This window comes from Anopheles merus, chromosome X (genome assembly GCF_017562075.2).
Source record: "Anopheles merus strain MAF chromosome X, AmerM5.1, whole genome shotgun sequence".
Taxonomy (NCBI): Eukaryota; Metazoa; Arthropoda; class Insecta; order Diptera; family Culicidae; genus Anopheles; species Anopheles merus.
In genome coordinates, this window is record NC_054081.1 from 20,526,308 (window position 1) to 20,550,235 (window position 23,928).

General features: G+C 38.2%; 1 protein-coding gene and 1 long non-coding RNA gene across 4 annotated transcripts in view; one reads left to right on the top strand and one right to left on the bottom strand.

Moving 5' to 3' along the window:
* The first annotated feature begins 1,073 nt into the window (after nucleotides 1-1,073).
* LOC121597446 overlaps nucleotides 1,074-23,928 on the top strand; it is a 43,449-nt gene continuing 20,594 nt past the window's right edge. For 2 of the 3 annotated variants that reach the window (XM_041923630.1, XM_041925325.1), the window contains exons 1-2: nucleotides 1,074-1,184; nucleotides 1,560-1,613. The gene's annotated coding sequence lies outside the window, so the exon portion shown is untranslated. The remainder of the gene's footprint in view (nucleotides 1,185-1,559; nucleotides 1,614-23,928) is intronic. The other variant, XM_041924501.1, reaches the window with a different exon arrangement.
* On the bottom strand, nucleotides 15,339-17,648 carry LOC121589066. Its single transcript, XR_006004261.1, has 3 exons — nucleotides 17,608-17,648; nucleotides 17,439-17,536; nucleotides 15,339-15,510 (listed from the first exon to the last, which is right to left on the bottom strand). It is a non-coding gene; the product is annotated as an uncharacterized LOC121589066 (long non-coding RNA).

Sequence of the window (23,928 nt, forward strand, 5' to 3'; positions counted from 1 at the left end):
CTCTGACAATTTTGTCGCGAAAACTTAAGATGCCTACAGGCATGTCTTCGTCTATCATGGCGAAAATTCCGGATAACTGATGAAAGGCAACTCCCCAAGTCTTAGAAAGGTTAAAGAAAGCTTAAAAATTTCCTTTCAAATTATGTACATGTTAAGAAATTGTCTCTCTAAGTTTTTTTCCACATCCAGCCGATAAAAAGGCATTTTTTTTCTTGTAAACGTTACGGGGATATTGATCACGAGTTCGAACATACTGAACGATCATTCCATAGTACTTTAATTAAAGTTGAAAGAATACGATGGTATAAAATGTTATTCTAAAAGATATTCAGTAATTTGTATACGAATAGTTTCTTCACATCTTTCAAAATCACTCAAAACTTTCGCGGGCCGGATTGAATGTTGCGGCGGGCCGCATTTGGCCCGCGGGCCGGACTTTGCCGAACGCTGGTTTAACGAAATATTTAATATAGTTAGATAAGAAATACAAAAAAGGAAATAAAAAAAATTCAAACAGTTTTTTATGCACTAAAACCAAGATAACATTTCTTTCGAAACGTGTACATTTTTCATTTGATTTTTTACTATTTGAAGTATACAGTAATATCTTTAACATGGGCATCTTGCTTCACATTCTTGTACCTATTTATGTCGTTGAATAGAAACGGAAAGAGATAAACAGCTTGGAAACATGGTCTCATGAAGATAGTGCTATTCATTCAAGATGAAAAAGAAACGACGAAAACATAACAAGAAAACACAGAAAGAAGAGGCAAAAATGCTGAGAAACCATAAATGAAAAAAAAATGAAAGGAAAAGGCGAAATAAGTGCACGAAACGGCAAAATCTTATGAGTTTAAAAAATTTATGCTCACAATTTTCAATCATTTACCGGTTTGTATCCTAGAGCTAGTGATCGAGAAAACGGGGATAGTTGAGTGCGAGCATATTGTAGAAGAAACAGGAAAAAATCGACGAGTAATAATAAAATTGGTTTGCTAGGTTGAATAGGAAATGGTTAGCAGAACGGGTAAGCAGTATGGAAGCAAAGCTATAAAACCGATCGGAAGTGCGGGAAAAAGCTTAGTTTTGGTCAGATTACCATTCCATGCAGTGCAGGTGTCGGAAGTGTGGTCGTAAACGCTGAACTATACGGAGCATACGGTGTTGAAATCAGTGCATCAGTGAGTAAAATCAATACCATTTTGGTAAAATGAATATAGTCTTCAACGAACGAAATGTTATTCAAAAAGTGGAGTTACGGTGCTAAGTTAAAAATAACATTTTATTTAAAAATAAAATATAAACATATATAAATATAAACATATATATAAATATATATATAAATATATATATATATATATATATATATATATATATATATATATATATATATATATATATATATATATATATATATATATATATATATATATATATATATATATATATATATATATATATATATATATATATATCTGTGTATCCATACATCTATGTATGTATGTATGAAAAAAACTTACAGTATACTCAAAAAATCGAAATCAACAAATTTACAGGCTTTCTTCAATCAACTCTACATCAATATCGTCAAATTTACGCCACCAAAAAAGGTTCGTGTGAATGAATCGGTTGACACTTTTAAGATAGGCGGTTGACTATAGTGTTGGAAAAATCATAAATAATCTAGATCATGAGGTATACAAGGAGAATGTCTTTGTGATTGAAGCATTGTGAAAAGATAATTATGTGCTTGTATTATGAGAGTTTTTGTTTTTGTTTTTAGGTTTTTAGGAATCACTTTAATTGTGTTTGTTTCAAATATTTTTATCTGCACCGTTTTTATAAATATAGTTTTAGCATTGATTTTAAATATTTGTTGAGGGAATAAGTGTCATGATTTTATTATATTTTAATTTTAAATTTTCTATTACTTAAAATTATTATGATGATATAAATCATAATATTTAATTATAATTATTGTAATAATTATAATTGTTACAATTATTATTATTGACATGACTATTATTTTTACACTAATGAATATAATATTCATGAAATAAAAAAATATATAAAATGAATAACAACAATAATAAGTATAATGGTAATAATTATATTGTACCAGTAATTATGTTGTACTATTTTAATTATCATATTTTTTTAATTTGTCATCATTTTATTTGTTTTAAAAATTTCAATTATAATGAATAGTTTTACTATATTTTTACTTTTATTTTAACTATAACAACATCTTAAACCCTTTTTGATAACTTGCTTGTGCTTGTGCTCATGAAAGCTTGCTTGAAATGTTACAAATAATCATTTTGTGGAAAAAAATATTGCTGTGAAAAAAAAACCTCTTAACGAGTTAGATCTCGCATAATAATAATCAATATCATTTGTCTTCTTGATTCACCTGTATGGCGATGATGTATATCCAAAATCACGTTTGGTTATCTATGAGCATTTTTTTATTTTTGGTTTAGGCTGAGGCAAATGGGAGGATATTAAGATTTGATTTTAAATCGTAATTACAACACAATCTAGTACGATATATCCAGCCTCTGAATACTTTCCCTAGCCGATGGAAGTCGATGAAACATTATTATTTTTTATGTGCAGCGAGTTCAAAATGTTTTCCGATGTGTCTCATGACTTTTGACGACAAAATGAATTTACACATTTGCGAGATATCCTGAAAAATCAAAACAATTGACATTTCAACATTTTTTCAAAAAATGGATAAATAATTATGCCGAACAAAAAGTAAAGTGCAAATTTCGTCCAGTTTGCTAACTGCTTATTATGTCCTTTAGCTCATATATACTCCTTCTATTATATAATCTCGTATCATATATACTCTTTATACCAACACATTTGTCGTCCTGGAACCAATTATTAAACTTTTCATAGAAGTATAGTAAGGAAGTATAGTAGTTATAAGGTAAATAACTTCCCGCATAATAAGATTTTTGTATAACGAGCAAGTCACTGTAACGGATCAATCTCGATGATTTCTGGAATATTGAACACGACCTGAAAGCAAATATTTTAATTAATCAAACTTCTTATTAATTTCAAGAAATTAATTTACTGCTTTTCAAAGAGTAAGCACTGTCTGTAATAACTTTTATATAAAATCAATGCCTACTTATTACACAGTAGTGTGAGAAACTTCTCAAAGGGGTATAAATAGTTGTTATTTTTTATAAATATATTCTCTAATTTCTACTTCGAAATAATACATAAAACAAGTAAATACAAATCAATGAAAAGTAGGTTAACATGAGTAACGATTCTCAAGTTAGTAATCCATCGGCTCCATCCAGCTTCAAGCTATATGAATCAAATACTTATAGTTTAAAAAAAAACGTTTGAATATGGTAAAGATAGCAAAAGTAGATAAAAAATTTCAAAACATTATGCAAAAGGCCAATGGTGATCATTTGTGCTAGTTACATTGTTTGCTGTAATGGCGAAGACACCATAAATTGATAGAAAATGGAATCAACAATGAGCTAAGAAGAAAGTGCAGAGTGCGAGTTACCTGCGTCTTCTTTAGTTGTTTTTTATCCACCATCATATTTACTATAACCTTCCTCGAGTGCGCATTGTTCCCTCTTTTATTTCGTGTTTGAAGAGGAACGATCAATTAGAGGAGGGTTTCTGGGTCACTAGTAACATCCATTTACTTTGATTTTTTCTGCCTATTTGGGAAAAGTGTTTCACGTCCACGTTTGTGGGTCATCATGCAGTACAAGGTATTGTGTAAAACTTTCCTTTTCTACAATTCCTCTTTCCGAAAAAGCATTATTGCAGCGTAACTATACACATTAAGGAATGCGTTATTTTTAGCGCACTCGTGCCTATCTGTAAAGTAGAACAGGTAAACAAGCAAAACAATGACTATCTTACTGAACCATTTTCTGGTCCGTAAAGTATGAATAACTATGTATGTGGCCAGAAGAAATAGGCAGTGGAAGAATGTTTTCACTATCAATGAAATTGCTGTTAAATTTGAATTTACCTTAAGTAATACGATCATTGACAACACATACCACAACTATATGGACAGTCGTTTTTCGCGATTTGTAAAACCTTTGTAGCCTTATATTTTGAACGATTTTTAAATACGTATATACATATACGTATATATATATATATATATATATATATATATATATATATATATATATATATATATATATATATATATATATCTATATATAAATCTATACATATATATATATATATATATATATATATATATATATATATATATATATATATATATATATATATATATATATATATATAAATATATAAATAGCCAGAATTGCTTAAGCAGCTCATTTTGGCACGCTAAAGATCGCTGCTCTAATTCGCCTTTTGCAGTAGATAAACAGCATCAAAGTTCAAACAGCGCCTAAGCAGCTTCCTTATGCCACGATGCCAGGGATTATTTTTCTTTGTGTTTTATTTTCAAGCAAGCGTCATCGATGAAATAAACAACAAGATTTATTTCGTTTAAACACATATGTATATTTTTGAATCTTTTGTATTGATGAATTACACAAAATTTTACACAATTTACTGATAATTTACAATCACTTCACTCAATATTTATTCTTCAATTAACGAATCTACCTTGTGCAGCAGCAATGAGATTATTGCCGGCGTCCGTCTTTGACACTTTGACAAGAGCCATCTCGAACCGATGTCATGCATTAAAAAGCTATAAAGTTCCACCAAGTTCAGTACCCTTTCTTAACAAGCCTTCAAGTTCCATCATGAACCCTACACATAGTGCTAATCAGCCGCAAAGTTCCAAAGAGTACCATGTGCCTGTTAAAAAGCTCCATAGTTCCGCAAAGTACCGTCTATCTCTTAATCAGCCACAAAGTACGACATCGGAACGATTTTTCGTTAAACAGCCCTAAATCAGCTATAAAGTACGAGCTGGCTATTTGGGATATATCTTTATACATATATATATATATATATATATATATATATATATATATATGTGTATATATATATATATATATATATATATATATATATATATATATATATAGATATAGATATATATATATATATAATATATATATATATATATATATATATATATATATATATATATCTATATATATATATATATATATATATATACACATATATATATATATATATATATATATATCTATATATATCTATATATATATATATTATATATATATATCCCAAATAGCCAAATTTTCTTAAGCAGCCAATTTTGGCACGCTAAAGATCGCTGCTTGAATTCGCCTTTTGTAGTAGATAAACAGCATCAAAGATCCAGGTGGGTCTTTCAAACAGCGCTTAAGCAGCTTCCGTATGTCAGGGTACCGGGGATTATTTTTCTTTGTGTTTTATTTTGCGTCAACCATGAAATAAGCAACATGATTTGTTTTGTTTGTGTACAAGTGTATATTTTTAAATCCTTGATATTCATGAATTATACAAAATGTCACACTATTTACTATACCATCACTGTTAGAAACTGCCGCTCTAACCAAAAAATAAGAGAACAAAGTGAATTTGTTAGGTAAGCACTGAGGGTGCACCAAAAAATTAGTTTTTTTCTTTATTCTCTGTTATCTTCGCTCTTGGGTGTTTTTATCGCAATTAATCGTTTCCGCCGTTTTTCTGCCTTTTTCTCTCTTTTCGCGCGAACAAAACATCGCCTTAGCTGACAGTCCGTTGGAACCTTACAACAGTTTCCAACAATCACAATCACTTCACTCAATATTCCTCCTTCAAATATTTTAATTAGCTTGGGCAGCAGCAACGAGATGATTGACGGTACCTGCCTTTGACACTTTGACAAGGGCCACCTTATACCGATGTCATGCATTAAAAAGCTATAAAGTTCCACCAAGTTCGGTACGCTTTCTTAACAAGCCTTTGAGTTCCATCGTGAACCATACACATCCGGCTAATCTGCTACAAGGTTCCTGAGAGTACCATGTGCCTATTAAAAAGCTCCATAGTTCCGCAAAGTACCTCTTAATCAAAGTACGACATCAGAACGATTTTTCGTTAAACAGCCCCAAATCAGCTATAAAGTACGAGCCTGCTATTTGGGATATGTATATATATACATATATATATATATATATATATATATATATATATATATATATATATATATATATATATATATATATATATATATATATATATATATATATATATATATATATATATATATATATACATATATATATATACATATCGTGGACCACGTATGTTATATCTATGGACAGCTGTCTGCGGTCCACCGGTTCGAGACCATTATGCTATTTATTCTGTATTTATTAAAACCCTTGATAAATTTGTTGAACTCGAAGTCACATTTTCCGTATGTTACGCTAACATTGGTAGATCCATTGCTAACATTGATAGATCCAGCTCCGGAGCCGTTGGTGCGCTCCCAAACGCCCATCACTAATTCCAACTAAAAACTGGCCATATTGTATAATAAATACTCGATTTGAAAGGCGATTGCCAACCACCGTTTTTGGTACATTGTCCATATCAATTGAAAATTCTCATCTTCAATCGAATTGATATCAGCTGCGGCACGGTTTGTTTTCCGCGTATAACAGGTACCGCACGTATTGAAGACTACCTGTACTTAATTGAGTTCAGTTTTCTCTCTCTCTCTCGCATTTGAAAACGGCTTGTAAAAGCTGTTCAAAGAAATTGAAAGCCACCTGCACGTATTCGTTTGTCATTTTTCCCAAATATTCACCAAAAGATTCTTGAACTCGTCCTAACTAAAATACTTTATGTATTTGAACTTCCCCAGCATACCAGCTGGTTCCAGGATCCGTGCGCAATGAAAACGACATTCAATTCGCAGTGCACGTGTAACATGCAAAAATAATATATTTTCTGAAACTGTCTAGAATGATATGGCAAAATGCTTTATAGTTATATTTTATACTGAAAGCTATTAGGTAATAGATGCTTTGTCATTTCACTGAATATCAGTAAAACAAAATAACTGAAAATGTAGCTATTTATTCTGTCAAAACGACATGTAAGACAGTCTGAGCCTCAAGAGAAAACGTAATACGATGCCCGCTTGCTCGTAATGAACAAAAATTTGATTTGGTAACCGCTTACAGACACTCCGATAAAATTTTAGATGCGTATTCGCCTTGCGGGATTGATATTTTGGTTGAGAAGAATTTTCACGCCACTTTGCTATTCTTGCTGGAATTTCGTGGTAACCGTGAGTGCGTACCAAATCATCAAACTTGTTTCGACAAAATACAATTCACATCTGTATAAAAGTTATTGAAACAGAGATGAGCATGAGCAGAACCCTGCGCATCAATAAAATCCCCATTTGAATACATGTTTTTCGCCACTTTTTAATCGATATCAATTACTGAACAATTATTAATATTTATTTATTTCATATATATAACCGACGGACCATCGTGTCTAATCGGCAACCTTATAATTAAATTAAGGAGCATATAAATAAACCTCTAGTTATAAGCAAACATTAAATGTGACGTAGACGCAATTTCTCCTTGAACGTGGAAGTAGACATACTAAAATCGAACAAATCTAACACTTCATTGAACTCGAGGGACATATGTATAATGGGGTGTCCCAGGCTGTGGTTGTTGCGGGTACGCGGTACACGGAGATGGAAATTGGATCTAAGAATCCGACAGGGAGCGAACAAATTGATGCTGGCTAGTACTGCCGGGGAATCGATCTCTCCGTTAAGGAGCCGGAATATGAAAAGGCATTGGGCGTTTTTACGTCGAGAGCAGAGTGGTTCAAGTCCGAGAAGCAGACACCGCTGATGGTAGGAGGGCCGAGCGTGGTGGGATTGCCATGGAAGGAGTCGAACCGCGTACCTGGTGATTCTCCGTTGAATGGCATCGAGGCGATTGATGTCACCAACGCCAAGCGGGCACCAGATGGGACAGCAGTACCCCAGGCACGACCTTACGATGGCACAGAAGATCTACTTGACGCACAAGGGATCGGTAAACTCGCTACAGGTCCGCGTAATTAGACCAAGTAGCTGATTTCCCTTCGCAATAACGCTGTCAATGTGAGGGTGAAATGATATCTTCTGGTCGAGTAGCACCACCAGATCACGGATACATGTCGTGCGAGCCAAAGCCGTGTTGAGCATAGTGTATGTAAACGAGATAGGGTAACGGGCTTTGCTGAATGATATACACTGGCATTTATCAGCACACACTTGGAGGGCGTTTCTGCTGCACCAGCTGTCCAGATTCTCAAGGATCATTTGAAGGCGTACACAGTCACTGTCGTTTCTAACTGGAGCGAATATTTTTACGTCGTCGGCGTACATTAGGTGTTGGCCTGGCGGTAATACATAAGATAGATCATTTATATAGATGAGGAAGAGTAGCGGTCCCAAATTACTCCCTTGAGGCACACCGGAGGAGCTGGTGAAGGAGTGAGAACGATGAGATCATATGCTTATGTTGTACGAACGACCAATTAAGTATGAACGCAGCAAGGTGATGTGCCAGTCGAGGAAACCGAGTTTTTTAGCTTCGAGAGTAGAATATCATGAGAGATACTATCGAACGCAGCCCTGAAGTCGATATATACTGCATCAACTTGAGTACCACGATCCATGTTGTCGAAGCAGAAACCAACAAATTCAGCAAGATTTGTGGTGGAAGATCTCCTTGGGAGAAATCCATGCTGACTAGGGCTCATATAGTTTTGAACTGCTGTGAGTAGCGGATTGTATAGAATGAGCTCAAACACCTTTGCACAAGCGCATAGGGAAACAATGCCACGATAATTACTAGCATAAGGTCGACTGCCTTTTTATGGATAGGAACCATTCGCACGTGTTTCCAGGACGCAGGATACGTGCCACGCATAAGGGAATCATTAAATATTTTGGCAAGAATGGGTGTGAGTGATTGACGGCAGTGCTTCAAAATGTATGCGGGAATATTGTCAGGTCCAGATGTAGATGGTTTTATATCGCTGAGCGTGCGCGAAACTAGTGCTTCGTCAATTGTGGGTAAAATAAAGTCGATAGCATCAGATGGAGTATTACGAGTGGCCTCTGCTAATGTGTTAGGGTTGTGAACAGGAAGGGTGAATGCTCCAGCGAAACGATTGGCGAAAGTGTTGCAAATATCGTATGTATCGATACTAGTTTCACCATTGTAGCTCATTGACGGAGGGATACTTCTTATATTGTGCCGTTTGTTCCAGAAGCTCCAGAACCGTGTGGGCTTAGAAAACAGTTGCCTTTCAGTACGGCGAATGAAGCAGCGGTAGAGTACACGATTTTGTCGTTGATAATTGTTCAGTGTATCGAAAAAAAATCTCCTATGCAGCGATGATCTTGGTCTACTGTAATGCGCGTAGGCTTTAGATTTTATTTTATTTAAACGTCTTAAAGATGCATTAGACCAATCGGGGCCAGCTTTTCGTTGAGCAAAAGGAACGCAGGAGTTAATCGCTGAGCGCATAAAAACGCTAAAGAAATCGGTGGCTTCGTCGATAGTGGCAAAGTTGGAGCAGTCAAAATTGCGGTCAAACGACACAATAAGAGAATTCATACGTTCCACATTCGTTTTGAAGAAATTTATATTGACTGTACTGCGAGTGTGGCTGTTGGTGGTGTGGAATAATTGTGCGCGATAATAAATCATCATATCCAATGAAGGATGATGAAAGTCCTCACTGAGAAGTGGAATACTATAGTGTGTTACGTATGGGAGGGAGTTCACTAGAGCCGAAGTACCATTCACAGAGTACAGAGGTGTGATTGAGTCGCACAAAATATTGGTTGCGGCTAGGTTTGCGAAGACCCGATCCAATTGACGCCCAGATTGATTTGCAATACCACTCAACTGAAATAAACCGCTACTATGCAACCCATCAACGAAATCGGTATTAGCCACGGAATTGCATAAAGGTGCATAATGCATGACAGAATGAAATGGAGAGCAATCGGTGGCTTCTGATGTATTAGTCAGCTCCCATCTGATATCAGGTTTATTGAAGTCTCCGAAGACGTATAATAAATCGCTCTCTTTAATGCGGCTTGAAATTTCACGTACAATATCATGTAAAGCGTTCATCACTGCGGGGTCATTCGCATGACTAGGCGGAATGTAAACAACGCCGATGTAAACAGAGACACCTGGCAGCAATGTTTTGATCCAAAGTTGTTCCAGTATGGTATTAGGCGATGCGATTTCACATGTCGGTAATGAAGAGGAACATGCAATTAAAACACTCCCACCACGTGAGAGGGCACTGTTGGAAAGATTCCTATCGCACCTGTAGATATGATAGTGATCGTCAATGAGGAGCGAAGAAGGTATGGACTGAGTAAGCCAAGTCTCAGTGAGAATGATAAAATCATATGCTGATTCTGATAGCGCCAGGCGAAGATTTGTAGTTTTCGTTCGTAGACCACGTACATTTTGGTAGTAGATAGAGAGACTGGGAAGAGTTGAGCGAGGTGCATCGCCGGATGCAGTGCAAGATTGCTATTCATCCGACGGGCCAGCGTCAGCAGATTCATCAGTCCGTTTAGCGTTTCCGCGCTTCGTTCTTTTTTTAGGCGCGGCTAAGCATTCCGGAGGCGGCCTGGTAGGAGTGGTTGTGACAGGCATTCGCTCATTAAGGTCCTGTTGTGGTTCGGTTGTAAACAAAGCTGCATCTGTGGTGGTCATATCATATGAATTCGCAACAGGCTGCACGGGCTGATCTGTATTGGCAGTTGGTATCGGAGTGCTCAATCCAAACCGTGGGAGAGGATTACGATAAGTGTCTGTAGAGAGAGTGACAGGGTGATTGAGTGTTGGTTGAAGCATCGAATTTGTATCGGCGGCTGCGAGAGCATTAGTGTTAATATTATTGGTCCGGTAGTCACGGAACTCTCGGTAAGTAAGAGCAGAGGGCCATGTCTCAGGTGAGAGAGCCTTGTTGCGTAGAGTGGCTGGTATGCCCACCTTAAATGAGATAAATGAGAGTGTACTAGTGTCGGCACCAAGCTTCGTCAGACGGTGTACAAACACATCCCGCTTATCGAGTGCTAGACGTACTTGCACCATGAGAGAAATCTGCTCAGTGGTAACCGATGGGGAAAAACGCGTAAAGAAAAGCCACATTCGCGTATCAGTGTGTGGGATGGTGTCTAGTGTGTCAGAATCGAGCGGCGATCCCGATCCTCTGAGTAGTGGTGTTTGCGAGTTGTAAGTGGTGGCATATTGGTGAAGGAAGACGGTTCGTTCGCACTAAGTGAAGCGGCTAAAGATGGATACTGTTGTAGTGTGGGTGTAATAGTACCAGGGATATTTTTGACCACTGAATTAAACAATTTAGGGTGAGAAAACGCTGGATTGTGACGAATGGGCCGTTGAGACGGTAAATCGGTGGCGGCATGCGTCGAACGCAAGTAGGAACGGATCTCCTCCTTTAAAACTTCCAGAAGCTCAAACATAATAGCTGTGGTATGCTGTGACAGCTCGCTACGGGAGCCCGCTTTTAGGTCGGCTATGCTGGACGATAGGTCGATAGTGTGGGTGTAGGGGGTGGAAGACCTCAAGACGGCCGTACGCGGATCCTTATGAAACTTCACACAGGCCTTACAAGCCCAAACAAGTTGTGCACAGGACTCAATAGTAGTATACAGCTCCTCAGAAAATCCGCTGCATGAGAAGTGAAACTCAGAGTTGCACCAACCCTGACACTTCACAACGCGATCAGTAGCTACAATGTCATTGGCACAGGCGGAACAGATACCGGCCATTGTTCGTGGTACAGTGAATGTTGAAGCGATGTTTTGATTTTAGGCCAGGAATCGTTCCCAGGTGATTGTAGGTGGGTGATCTGATTGTAAAAGAAAACCAGGTTCTTGGATCCACTGCACAAGCAGACAGGCTGTGCAGAAAATGTGTTATCACTGAATAATATTGACAACTTTCCGGAGCGCAAAGAATCTTCGACCAGACACAAGGAGTTTGACGTTATATTAGAAAGGCATTGTGGTATGTTCGATTTTTGGGTACTGTGGATACTGTTTCAAAGCGGAATTTCGACACTTGATCGCCTAGGCGATCATAGAAACCTTTAGGAAGTTTTCCTTAGCGGAAACGTTGGAGTTTAGAGTCCTTACCTTGGGTAGGGGGACATAAGTAAATTATTTGAATGAGTCGATAGATGTTGGATGGGCATAGGCCTATCCTGACAGTCCGAATGAATCTGACCTGTCATGATTGGAATTGGTTTTATTTATACTCAAAACAATTTAAAGGTTTCGCACTTTTGGTTCCGGGTTGTATGTTGGGAAGTTATTGTTTTCACTAAGCTAGTTACGTTTGTCTTTTGTTGGCAAGAACGATGGTTCTAAACGATATTTTCTTTCCTATTTTACAGTTTCCAGCTCGTGTTTCATATTATGGACGGTTTGATTTAAAATCTTGACAGTAACAATACACAATTTTGTTTCGGCTGACCGAAATTTAAAGCTTCATAAACAATCTTCCTTTGAATGCCGGGCAAAATTCTGAAAACAATATTTTGCTTTTACGTTGGTGTTGCCTTTACAATGAATACTGAAGTACCGTCTTGCTTCGAATTACAGACACTTAAGGCAATTTTTGGAATTTCATATGTTTATACTAATTCATTTTCAATCGGTCAGAGCAATATGGACTAGCTTCTTGTAAGCTGGAAAAACAATATTTTCATTCGAAAGTAACTAGAAATACCCTATATTGCAGTATGTTTGTCTCAAGTGATCCGCGGACCACAGGTTGGAGACCACTGCTTTAGATCTGCTGCTTTCTAAATGATCGAGCGTTGGGGGCCAGGAGAATGCATTTTTTTTCTTTTACTCATACATAATTATTAGAGTTAATAAACAAAATAACTGGTTAATGATATTAAACAATGCGATTGGTTATATTGTTGTTTGTCTTAAATTATTTTATCATCCAGGCAAGTTTCAAATCAATTTTATTAAATTACAATTGCTAAAATTGAGTAATAATTACTCTCAATTACTGAGCTGAGAGTCAGCAGCATAGTGTGCAAAAGTCATTAAAAGTTCCAAACAATGAAGTAAAATCACAAAACCGCTTCTGTTTTCAGGATATTCTGAAGATGGTACAAAAACCTTAACAGCTGAAGTTGGGAAATATTTATTTCTATTTTCAAGTTTATCCTCAAATTTGACCATATTTAATTATCGAGACAAACATACAATCGTTCAGTACTATTATGAGGCTTTACGGACAAGTTATACCAGGTCAGATAAATTGATAGCGCATTTCTTTAAAAAAAAAGCTCCTAGAAAATCGTTCTACTCTTAAAAAACAATAGTGTGCAACCATTGTTCTCGTAAAATCAAAAATCATTTTTTTGGGAAATATTCCCCAAACCCTTCAACAGCTTGTCTTTCCACCATTACTTCGTCCGGTCCACAATTTTGACTAGGGTCTCAAAAGTTAGCTGGGACAAGAGTTCTTAGTTTTTGCGGTATAACACAAACACAGGCCAAATTAAAGAGTGCTCACATCGACATCGGAATCGATTCTTGAATGAAACTTCAACAGATAAAAAGAACGTGCTCTTGGTGTCAGCAAATTTTTCTTGATAATTTCTCCGGCTACGAACCGTTTTGTTTCGAAGCCGGTTTCGGAGCCTTCCCAGTCCGCAAAAAAGGGGAAGTTTTGTATGGGACCCACGTGTACACATATTTACCCACCCAAGTAGCAGAGCCAAAGTTGTTGAGAGATTTTGCTGTGTGCCAAAGCGAGAGGCCCTGTCTTCTCTCTCTAGATTTTGGACGGCAAACCGCCGCCCGTGTAGAGGTTTGTGCGTGTGACGCAAAAATATGGATGAAATACTGGGGAAGCGGAGTTTGAAGGCTTTCGTTCGGCACACACACATACATTTACCAGCGGATATCGCTGGACCGAGTCTACCCATCTCTCTCGATCCACCATGATTTTTCTGCTATCGCTCTCATCCGAGTGTGAGGCATCCTCAGCATGTCCAGAACTTTCCCTATGGAAGGATGTACTGAAGTGAGGTGCGATTTCTTGTGCGACGTACTTTACTCTTTACGTATTGTGCCGTGTTCCTTCTTCCTCAGTTATGGAATGATTTATCGTTGCAAATTGTTGAGGTAAGTTTCTTGCTGTGTGCTTGTGCAGGTTCATTCAACTAACCCTTGGCGTCTAAAAAGTTATAGATGTCTGCGCTATTTATCAACTGCTAGCCTCGTAAACAATCTTCAAAGTGAGCGACGCAAAGAAAACGTTTTCCATTTTTAAAATACTAAGGTAAGTTTTGATCTAATCATATGCGATAAACTCTCCATAATGATACATACTACTTACATTCATTATTGCTTCATTGAGCTCCCGGTGAGGACGTCATTACTCAACAGAAGCCGGTTCAACACGCGCAGCTCCTGTTCATGACGTCATCACTAAACTGAAGCCAGCTGAACACGCGCCGCGCGGATGGTACCCCGAGCGCGGTAGGAGGCAGGAAGAACGAGAGGAGGAAGAACGGTAAATTTGGAAAGGGGAAAGCGTTTTGCCGTCTACACAGCGGGAGTATGACAAAACACGTGTGGGAAGGGAGAGAGATACTATTCAATAAACAGCATGCGAATGTGTGCATAAAGCAAATGTGAACAGCCTCATCATTTCTATAAGCAATCCGAAAAAGGGAATGGAGCAAACACATTGGTATGCGTGAGCGGCTGACAAAACTAGAACGTTTAGATGTGTACGTGACGGATGGTTCGGGCGCCTTTAGCGAAGCTCTCGACAAGCCTGCAAACGAGAGCTTCGTGGAGAGCTTTGTAGAGAGCTCAGATTACACAGGCCGCCGTCGGTTTTTGCGTCCTTCCAAGGACGCAAAAACCGACGGCGGCCTGTGTAATCTGAGCTCCCTACAAAGCTCTCCACAAAGCTCTCGTTTGCAGTCTTGTCGAGAGCTTCGCCACAGGCGCCCGAACCATCCGTCACGCACACATCTAAACGTTCTGGTTTCGTCAGCCACTCACGCATACCCATGTGTTTGCTCCACCCCCTTTTTCGGTTTACTTATAGAAATGATGAGGCTGTTCACATTTGCTTTATGCACACATTCGCATGCTGTTTATTGAATGATATTCTCTCCCTTCCCACATGTGTTTTGGCATACTCCCGCTGTTTAGACGGCAGAACGCTTTCCCCCTTCCAAATTTACCGTTCATCCTCCTCTTGTTCTTCCTTCCTCCTACCGCGCTCGGGGTACCATCCGTGCTGCGCGTGTTCCACTGGCTTCAGTTTAGTGATGACGTCATGAACAGGAGCTGCGCGTTTTGAACCAGCTTCTGTTAAGTAATGACGCTGGGCTGCGCGCGTTTCGACAGGTTCTTGGCTTAATCCAGTGCGTTGGTTTGTGGCAGTGTTGTGCTGAACGCTGTCCAAAAAAAAAAGAACCAATAATTAATGTATGTAGTATGTATTACTACCCCGGTACCATTATCCATGCGATTTCGGTCTCATCGGGCTCTATCTGGGCGCCCATTAAAATAATCCCTTAGAAGCTCCTATCGGGCTGACAGCGAGAAACGTCGCGGCGGCGCGATACATGTTGCATGCATGTGTACTACATTTTATGACCCCCCCTCGCTTTGTTTCGGATTGCAATGAGTTCAGACTCATTTTTAACATCGTTTAACATATTTTCTTTTATTTTTTCACACACACACCCTCCCCTCTGGTATTTTTGAAGATTTTTTTCTTCTTGAAAAACCAAAAAAAACAATCGCTCACATGGAGACCCGCGGGAGAGTGCAAAACGGCAAAGAAAAAAAACACACACAAATCTCCTCATCCCCATGGCGTTTTTCGCAAGGTGATCCCGTAGGAGAACGCGAACGCAAAACACACACACACCGCCACGCACGCACCCAGGCAAGCACAGACTCACACCCAACCCCTCCTCCTCGTGTGTTTTCGCAAGGTGATTCCGTAGGTGATCGCGAAACAGCAAAAACCACACACACAATCACGCACGCATGCAAGCACACACACACACACACACACACACACACACACACACACACACACCTACCCTTCCCCCTTTCTTGGTGTTTTTTCGCAAGGTGATCCCGTAGGATCTGGTTATGCGAGGCGGCAAAAACACACACAGCCACGCACGCAGGCATGAACACACATACACACACATAGACGCGCGAGCGCACGCACGCACGAACGCACGAGGGAGCGTAAATGAAGATGCTCTATACGTTGCCGGACTCCCCCTCCCATGTTCTCATTCTCCGACAAGGCGGATGTGTGCACGTTTGTGCGTGTACCTTTGCCGTCCCTCCTCTCCTTCCTCATCCGTTGACTGTTCGTTGTAAGCTGGAGGATGAGTTCAGCGCTGTTGAAGAAATGAAAGTTAAGAATAAGATTACTCACTCTTTTTTTGTATGCTTTCGTAAACAAAATCCGGAATGAAGCTCCTCGTTTAGAATATTCCGCATTCGATCACATCCTCGGCGATGCTCGACGCCATCAGTGGATGAAAGCAGGAAAAGAAACAAAGAAAAGCATCAGTCACCATCAGCATCATCTTACTCTCACACTTTTACATCGGTTGACGATTCTTACCTTTTCAAATTCAATAAAACAAACAGCGATGGAACCAAATCCAGAACACCAAAATCACACACGATTTCTGGAGCAAACCGACACATCCTCCCCCTCCAATTGTTTGCCACAGACTGACGTGTGTGTGAGCAGCAATGTTCTTGATGCGGTGAGCAACGGTAAAGCACACACAAGAAGAAACGAGACGGCTATACGAGTAGCGAATTACGCCGCCGCACACACATGGCGCGTCATAATTTATGCGCGAAGATCTTAAAATTTAAGTTATTCATGACAAATTGTATCGACATTTTAATACTCTGCCGAACTTTACGAAAGATATGTAAATACTTAATGTAGTTCAATTAAATTTAGTGCAATATCATTAGCAGAACATAACATTTTGATATTTGTTTGTAAATTCAGATCCTAAGAGTAGTAGCTTGAACAATAACTGTAGAGACACAAATTTTGTCTGAGTCCAGAACAACAACAGGGAAGATGTCGTACCCTGAGTGTGGAGATGTGTGTGTGTATGTGGTGAACGTTGACGCGACAAGCGTGCTTTAGGATACAATGCGTGTAGGAGGGGGTAAAATCGCTTGGCTCATTGAAAATACAGGCAAAGTTGGCGCGAAGAAAACGCAACACTGCGGATTGTATGGAAAATGTTGCGCGTTCAATCCGATTGCCATGCGATTGTCCTGGGGGTATGGAGAGGTTTGCGCTTAGGATTAGATCAACATTTACCTTAATATTTTAAAACTGAAAAACGTTTTCTTTCCGTCGCTCACTTTGAACATTGTTGACGAGGCCAGCATGTAGTCTTTGATAAATAGCGCACACACCTGTAACTTTTTAGACGCCAAGGGTTAGTTGAATGTACTTGCACAACCACACAAGTGAGCGAGAAACTTACCTCAACAATTTGCTAGGATAAAACATTCCATAACTGAAGAAGAAGGAACACGGCCCAAAACGTAGACGAGCAAAGTACGTCGCATAAGAAATCGCACCTCACTTCAGTACATCCTTCCATAGGGAAAGTTCTGGACATGCTGAGGATGCCTCACACTCGGATGAGAGCGATAGCAGAAAAATCATGGTGGATCGAGAGAGATGGATAGACTCGGTGTAGCGCAATCCGCTGGTAGATACATGTGTGTGTGACCAACGAAAGACTTCAGACCCCGCTCCTCGCGTTTTTCATCCATCATTTTTCGTCACACGCACACACCTCTACACGCACGGCGGTTTGCCGTCCAAAATCTAGAGAGAGAAGACAGGGCCTCTCGCTTTGGCACACAGAAAAATCTCTTCACACAAAATCTCTGGCACACAGAAAAATCACAGAACTTCGGCTCTGCTACTTTGGTTTTAATGTCGTATGTGCATGTAGTTTGCGTGAGGCAGCAGTTGTATCGGATTTTCGCTTTACCCGCTGCGCAAAGCGATCGAAAACTTCTCAACCTCTCGCTCAATTTTGCTAGAGAGCAAGAACCAATAACCATAAAGCGTGGTGAAAGGATGAAGAAAATGGGAAGGAGGGGAGAAAGAGAACGTGGGTGTGAACTATTTTTCGGCCACTATCATTTTTGCGCCATCACGGTCGTGTACCGGAGCTTTTTTGTCAGAAAGAGATAAACACATACAGCGCGCTCTCTCGAACGACCGTAAACGCTTCAATCGATCAAGAGCTTCGATCGGTTCTTCGGACGTTTCTGCTCGCTTTCTCGATCGGTTTCGGCGGAAAGCGAGCTAAAACCCGAGCTCAAAAAATGCTCGATTTTGTTGTGCGGGTACCCAACTCGTGCGTAGCGTTCAATGAATCCTGCTTCCCGATTCCCGATTCCCGACCACTCCTTCCCGATTTCCCCCACTTGACGAAGTCGAACATCCACATTGACGGAGCCCCCTAGATCGCCGGGGCCCGTGGCGGCCGCCCAGTCCGCCCGAAGTTTAACGCGCCACTGGCTACAATTTGCACTGTTATATCTGCTCTCGAAGTGCTATAATTATACCTGATAAAACAAGGGGCGAAAAAATTGTCGCTAAATCGCTGTCATTTGCATGGCGGGTACTGACCACGCGTGCGGCAGTCTGCGACTGACCCAACCGAACATGCGTGCGGCTGTGTGTATTCGCACTCAGTATGGGATCAGTGTGGCAGGAGTTCTTTTTGTGTGGCTGAGTGTGATTGATTAAACTGACCACGCTGACCATATGTGCATTCTTTCTCACTCAAGGTGCGATCGATCTTATTGTGTGGTTGGATGTGACAAATTCCACCGACCCAAAATGGATTTTTTTTTTCGTTCAGTCTATGACACCGACAGTTATCTTTGATCTTGTTCCGAGCACATTTCAGTTAGATCTGTATGCGTGCTGAAGACCTACTCGTTCACTTTTTCGCGTGCGACGATCAACCGCACACTATAATGAACTGAGTGCGCGGCATAGGTCTCGCACAATTGTCCCATGTCTACTACGGGAACTGGGAGTAGTTTCGACACCTTAAGGTTTTCCCCTAATTGTAATACTTTTCCCAATGTAAACTTACTAGTAGACATCGAATAAGCTTTTTTGATTCATTATGTACCATCTTATGAGAAACTACGGTTCCTGGATTGATTTAGATAAAATTTTAATAAAATAAAAAAAAAATGTTTTTTGTTGCATCAAGACTGCAGTCCGGATAAGATCGACATCATGATGGGATAAAATCGACACCTTGTGGGGTGATTACGACACAATGCTTGTAACTTTTAAAATAACCAACTCTGATGGCCGGTTGTGGTTGCGGAAGACATACAGGGTTTTCGAGGATTATATAGACATGTTCAGCGAGTTGTAGATTCGTTCAGGCATATAATAGACTCTTTCAGCGAGATATAGAATTGTTCGGAAGTAGGCGTAGACATGTTCGGTTATACTGTAGAGCTGTCACTTTCGTACCCCTTGGACTGCAGCTTGGATCATTCTCATCAGGAGGTAAACAAACAGTTTTCGAATGTAATGTAATAACTATATTTTAATAACCGTACACAATAAAGATATGCAAGATCGGGTAGTTTTGGAATCTTTGGAAATAAGTGTGTATAACGTTTATCAGCCCAAATATTCAAACAAATACATCAATTTCTTGTCAATTTCAACTTTTAACTGTCAAAATCAAAATCGTCGTATCTGCGTATCTGAAACAACTGTAATTTTATTGAATTAACGCCACAATTCCTTAAGTCCCAGGAGAAAAAAATTACATCGGCTGTTAATCAGAACCACCATGAGTTTATTTTGTTGTTTTTTTGAAAATTGACAGGTTTCTGATCACTGTTATGTGACTCAAATATTCGAAACAGTTTAAAGTTTATATGTATACATTACATACATTACACATTAATGTTTTTCTTCAAAAAGTTCTCATACTAAATCGGTAAGATGTCGATTTTACCCCAGTATCGAACCAAACCTGACTTCCCCTACTATCGCTCACTCGCACCGTTTCTCCGTGCTTGCACAAGCCTCCTCACTATGGGGCTGCTTCGAACAAACAGCGGTCATAAGTCATTTTTGTACTATTTACGATATACAGTACAACGTCGATTATCCGGGCTGCTCGGGACCGGACGGTTGTCGGTTAATCGATTTGCACGGATAATGGTCCAAGAAATGCCAAATTCATATAAAAATTATAAAATTCACTAGTTTTATGATAAATTCACATTGAATCAACCGATTAATCATTTTTAACATTTTATTATACTAACACAACATTTTATGTTAATCAATAACTATAGGTTTAACTATTAGGTTCATGAATAAAAATTGACACATATGTATTTCATATATATTTAATATATATTTCAATCGTTGAATACATTAGAGCTATCAAATTAGTCAAATATTTCAAAACTATTGTTTTAATAATAAAACTTTTTAAAGTTAAGCAATACGGCAAAGTCGTCCCTCATGAATAAAAAAAAATTTAAATAGCTCGAAAACAATGTTGATACGTGTGTAACAGTACATGAGCAGCAGGGTAGACTTTTCTAGAACTGGCTTATTTAGATTTTATTGCGCAGTTACTCTGTCCTTTCTCCTTTATCTTTTGCTTCTCATATACTGTTACACACGTAATAACAAAGGGTAACTGTACCAGTTTTCGGCATTTTACCTATTTTCGGCAGGGTAGCTAAAAACGTGAAATTTTGCACAAATGCGATAATTTTTTCACAAAACACAATTTTGCAGTTAAAGTGTACTCATTTGTTATTCACATACGAAGTTTCACATCATTTCATAACGTATTTTTCAAGATATCAAATAAATTGTATTTTTTTTCGGCAGATGTGCTGTCAGCCTATAGTTCGGCAGGTTTTGTGATTAAGAGAATCAGAACAGTAAAACAATGAAAAAGAGGTGTGTATTAAAGATTTTATGCTTATTTAAATTACTCTAATTTGTTCGGAATTTTAAATCACGATCAACAAGTTATTTTTCACTTTAAATGATGCCGAAAATAGGTACACAGTAAATGTTCATTTTTGACCGCTCAATGTTTTGAGCTGCTGCTGAAACTCGGAACAATAACACACCTTGGATTTGGCTGAATATTCCTTATAAAATTGATCAGCGCACTACATAGCGAATGTCGACACATAATATGACCTTTCAAATAGTCAAATCAAATATCACCAATTTCATTATAAATAATCCAATAACTTGAGAAAAAAATAAATATTTGTATGCCAGTTCTGCCAAAACCATCAAACTGTCAATTTTATTAAATGGCTGCTCTGTTTAAATTTCGCATCCAAAAGGCTATCAAAGCGGGTCAAAATAAGCAACATAAAATTAATAATTTGTGGAATATACTAAATCCCATCTGTATAATATGGCCACCTTGGCAGAGATCATACCTTTAGTTTAAGTACCGTATAAAGATATTACCGTCTCGCTCTAACAACCTTGACGTAAAATGTCATATGAACTGTCAAAAAATAAAATAAAGAATAGCTAATCTACATTGAAGATTCAGATAGAAAACACGTGTTTTTAAGACTTCTGTAATTTACAAATTAAAATGGTATTAACACCAATCTTAGCAAAGTAAGAGTGTTTAAATGCTTTAAAAAAAATTCTACCTATTTACATTGATAAAAACATTGTCTGACCCGTATTCGCGCTGCCGAAAACAGGAACACAGCCTGCCGAAAATAGGAACAAACTGCCGAAAATAGGAGCAAAACCTATGTTTCAATTTTCACGAATATTTGAAAAAAAGAACTTTGAAACGGCAAATACGGCAAATAGCTCAACATACTATGATAGTTTATCAACCAAAATAATATCACTTTCATGAAAAACTAATAAAATTTTTAGGTGTATGAGCGTTTCTACATACACCGAGACTGCAGCTGAGAGATGGCTGTGAGAGAATTGACAATCGGTTTCTCACACCGGTGTGTGTAGAAGCCCTGAACAGCGCCGAGATGAGACTTTTAAAATGATGTTCAAAAAATTCATTTTAATCGCTAAAATGAAGTCAAAAAAATTTCTTTTACTTTTTAAAAATATTTCTACGATTATTAGACGGCAAAAATGCAGACTATAATTGATCGTTCGCCATAAACTGTCAATTCAATTTTTTCTCAGCTCCATCGTTCTTTGCATGCCGAGGAGAATTCTCTCACCGAAAATGCTGTCAGTCGCTGTCAAAGCATGCTGTGAGTTATTTTCTCAGCTGCTTTCTCGGTGTATGTAGAAACGCTCTATGAGCAGTTTTTGAGAAATTGCTGTACTAGTCTACCACCATGAACTGGTAGTTACCCTATCAAAAACAAAATTTAAACCACTTAAACCCAAGTACTTAAAACAAAAAATTTCATCAATTTTCCTTGTGCATGTAGTATCCTACCTTTAAAAATTCGTTATTTCAAAAGGAAAATAAAAAAATGTTTTAGCAAATTTTCACTTTATAGGTCGACTTTTTAATAACACAAAATATTTGAATACAACCATTATTGTCAATTGATCCCTACCAGCATTAAACGGCTTTGAAGGCATTCAGAAGGCATGTAAAGCTTTAGTCGCCTTAGAAGGCGATTAAAGATTTCAACCGAAACTTTCACGGCTGTAACGGGTTCTCTTCGAAATCTTTCAACTCTTTGTTTCAATGAGCACAAATAGCCGCTATCTTAGCTTGTTTATATACTGGTTTTGCATCCTCACCAATGTAACTGCCAAATAGAGCAGTGACAACGCTTTTGGTTCCGATCCGAGAAAGCGTGTGTTCAAATCCTAATTTTTATTATCTTTTTTTGTGTTTTTTTTCTTTTAAAATTAATATTTTATTGCTATAATTATAATACACCAAATTAATGTGAAGCAAAATTAAAATAATACCTTTTTAAAAAAACATAAAAATTACACTTTGTTCACCCTTCATTATCAGGATGGAAGAATTATGTATCTCATTTCTGCTTTTATTAGAGTTAACGAAATGAGTTTGACATATTAACTCCTTTCAACGGGTTGGTCTTTAACAACCGAAAAATGCAGTCCATCTTAAATAAAGTGAAATAGCTCAGAGCTTAACGCAAGAGAACATAACACATTAATCGTGCTATCCAATCTCGCGTTCATATCTGGGAACACTAAAACAGTGCGCTGCTGAAGACGATTAAGGATTTCTTTTGACAGTTGCATTTTCAAATTTCAAAATAAAAGCGAAATTTTTCATTGACATATTTCAAAGGCATTTAATTACTGCTAAATGCACTACTGATCGCCTTCAATTCGCCGGCGATTACAAAGCGATTAGAAGGCATTTGGCGGAAATTTGCGGTTAGGGATTGATCTAAGTTTAACGCATTGTTTTCAACTCCGCTTAGCGCCGGTATCGTCAAACCGATTAGTTCATTTGATACATCTTCGTCAAAAACGCTTAAACCTTCCGTGGATACAAAAAAAAGTTACAGTTTCTGGATATGTTATTCGAAATGTCATGTACATACAAAATACAGCGGTTTTTCAAAAAGTACTAAAATCCCAAACACGCCCGAAAGGGAAATACAGGGCCTTCTGTTGTTTTTTCGGTAGTGCAGGTGAACGATTTTTGTATGGCGCACCATAAAGAGGCACGCGCTCCAAACACGTGTGAACGATTTTTTTCACATTTGAGATTAAATAATGAACTAACTTTTGATAGCTTATTGAACACAATTAAGATGAGGTATGG